The 1,839-nt window shown below is 38.6% G+C and overlaps 1 pseudogene; it reads right to left on the bottom strand.

Annotated features, from left to right (window-relative positions):
* Positions 1-868: 868 nt before the first annotated feature.
* LOC102435783 lies at positions 869-1,495 on the bottom strand (annotated as a pseudogene).
* Between the last annotated feature and the right edge of the window lie 344 nt (positions 1,496-1,839).

Genomic DNA, 1,839 nt, shown 5'->3' with positions numbered 1-1,839 from the left:
AAGCCCACTGAGTATGTACTGAATATCCCACCCCAAGCTGTGCACTGCATAGCTAGCAGAGTGGCTGCAAGCGCAAACATCACCTATGGATTTGGGTTTGAGTCGTAGCCCCTTTGCTCTCTACTTTGGATCCCTGAGCAAGTCATTGAAACTCCCTAATCTCTGTTTTCTTACTTGTGTTTTATTTTTTAAATATACTAAATCTTAATCATTCATAAAAGCTGTAATTAATCTGACAGTGAAACACAAGAAGCAATATTAGAATTGGTTCAGTATATTATATATTTTAGCTTTGAAAGCCATAGGAATCAGTTATCCCAGTTTTTTCCCTATAAAAGACCCTTTTCCGAAAGCATTATGCACAATTTTAATTAGACTATAATGACAGAATGATATTTCATAATTTTTAAATATAAAATGAAGTCAATGACTCAAAGAAGTTATCTGCTGTAATGAGGTTGAGGGGAAATTTCATCATCTATATCATTACAGACATAAAATATAATGGTTCAACGTTTAGTGCCTGACGGGAGGAATCGTGATAGAAAGGTCAAAATGAAATCATTTGATTATAGTAGCAATATCTAACTTCTGAAATGCACCCAGGCTCTTTTGTGTAATCATATTAGAGTCAAGTATATTTATTTTCACATCTGTTATAACTGCTATTGCAAAGGAGAAATACTATTGTCTTATTTTCTGAGAGACATATACAGAGCAATTTTGTTCTCTCCAGGGAACTTGTGCAAACCAATATAAGAACTAAATTCTTCACATAATATATAAAACAGGAGAAGCCTCTTCAGATTTAGTTTTTGCAGTCTGGAATGCTGGCACTTTCCGATTAGGCACCAGTTCCTCATTCCTGTAATCCGGCTCAGAGCTGCTGCTCACTGTGGGCCTAAAGCAGCAGACAGGGTTTCTTTTTAGGCTTCTTCTTTGCCACTGGTGTCTTTCTATTGATCTGCCTGACCAGGTCATGAAATATCCCATTAACGTTGATCTTTGACTTTGCAGAAGATTCTAAAAAGGCACAGTTACACACTGTCTTGCTAAATTCTGACCCTGTTCTTTGCCAACTACTCGCTCATCTTCCAGGTCACATTTATTGCCAACCAAAATCATTGGAACATCTTCTGTGTCCTTAACCCGTAAAATCTGTTCCCTTGGGTCCTGTAAGTCATTAAATGTGGACTGAGCTGTAAGAGAATATACTAGTGCAAACCCTTGGCCATTCTTCATATACAAATCCCTCATCGCTGTAAATTGCCCTGTTCCTGCCGTGTCCAGGATTTCGAGCATACACTGTTGGCAATCTACTTCCACTTGCTTTCTGTAGGAATCTTCTGCCATTGGGTCATAGTTTTCAGCAAAAATTCCCTGAACAAACTGAACTGTCAGAGCAGACTTCCCCACGCCTCCTGAACCAAGGACCACTAGCTTGTACTCACCCATGGTGTGGTCTGTTTAAATACTGAGAAGCTCCTCCTCCTCCTTCTCCCTCCTGTGGGACTTGGCTCTGGCTCTGGCTCTGCGCAGAAAGTGAGGCAGCGGTGGCTTTGAGAGCGGTGACGATGGCAGCAATGGTGCCTCCAGAACGCCTCAGTTTTCTTATTTGTAAGTAAAAGCAACAATAGCACCATCTCATAGAGTTGTGAGTAATAAGTGACCTAATGTATGCTGATGGCTTAATATATGACTGCAGGTTATTAACTGTTTCTAGAATGATGATGATGAAAATAATAGTATTAAGAATAATAAAATAGGAAAGTTATTATTTTTAAAGGTCCTACTTTTCAACAATTAACACAATCTATATGGTGATATTAATGATAATAT

The sequence above is a fragment of the Myotis lucifugus genome, unplaced genomic scaffold (genome assembly GCF_000147115.1).
Source record: "Myotis lucifugus unplaced genomic scaffold, Myoluc2.0 scaffold_426, whole genome shotgun sequence".
NCBI classification, from domain to species: Eukaryota; Metazoa; Chordata; class Mammalia; order Chiroptera; family Vespertilionidae; genus Myotis; species Myotis lucifugus.
Note: the sequence above shows the minus strand (reverse complement) of the source record. Positions and strands in the feature narration are given on the sequence as shown.